Raw genomic sequence first — 1,260 nt, 5'->3', positions numbered from 1 at the left:
GGTTTTATATTCACTTGTTTATAATGGAATATAAACCAAATATTCAGTGTAATATATATGAATTCATATAACTCTGTATCAACAATAAATAAAAATTTGGAATTGGTATCATCTTTATGAAGTCAGTGTGGTTTGAGTTCAGGACTAGGATGACCAAGGTTTGAATCCCAGTTTAGCCATGGAAACCCACTAGGTCACTTTGAGCAAATCACACTCTCTCAGCCTCAGAGGAAGGAAGTGAGAGGCCTCCTCTGAATAAATCTTGGCAAGAAAACTCTATGATACAGTTGTCTTCAAGTTAGAATTGTCTTAAGGGCCCAAACAAAAAAAGAACAAGAATTGTCTTTATATAAACTCTAGATAAACAGAATATTAGTTAAGAAATTATATTTACTGTAGATATATGAATCTGCATGCATTATACTCTATTTTGAGTTGTAATTAATTAATGTCATGGTTTTTCTGTAAATAAAACACCACCCACTTACACTCCAGAAATGTTTGGAGACAGAAAATTACTATAAATCTTCACTTATAGGAACCAGAACCTGAGCCTGAATTCACCACTACAAGGTTTATTATGAAATCTGAGCCTGACTTCTACCACAGTGACATTGTTATAAACATGAGGAAATCTGATTCTTTTCTCTTTCAGATCCTTCATCTAACCTGCATTTTTACCTTGTTTATACCTTCTTTTATCTTTTATTCTATATCCTCCTTTTTACCTGTGCTGGTCTATGACCGTAATAAAAATGACATAACATGACAGGTCCTTCATATATGCCACAAATAAATTAAAGAATGTTTTGTGGGTGGGGGGGCTATGACAATATTTTGTGAGCTACTAACTTTTGCAGACTTATCTGTAAAGCTGTTTTAAGTTCTATATACACTCATGTATAATTCTAGGAATTTTAGTCACAACATTGACCCAAAAAACCTGAGTCGACTTATCCACGAATCAATGTAAACAATGTGCTTTATCTCTTATTTAAAAAGGAACCATTCCTTGGAAAAAGACAAAAGTGTAATCTGTTCTGGAAGCTCTGACTCCGCTCTGCTTTCTCATCCATCCAGCCTTTAGGGTGAGCACAAACAGGTATACAGTGCTTACTAGAATTTGATAAGTTCTTTGGCATTGTTTTCCTTTGCTTCATCCTTTACATCATTTGTTACATGCCCCTAAGTTTTACCCTCAACTTAATCACAGGTCATATCAAAAACCGTAATTTTGGCTCCAAAACCTGCTCTCAACTT

This window comes from Sceloporus occidentalis, unplaced genomic scaffold, assembly GCF_023333645.1.
Source record: "Sceloporus occidentalis isolate IW3139 unplaced genomic scaffold, rSceOcc1.0.p SCAF_12, whole genome shotgun sequence".
Classification (NCBI taxonomy): domain Eukaryota; kingdom Metazoa; phylum Chordata; class Lepidosauria; order Squamata; family Phrynosomatidae; genus Sceloporus; species Sceloporus occidentalis.
This window is presented reverse-complemented; position numbering follows the sequence as displayed.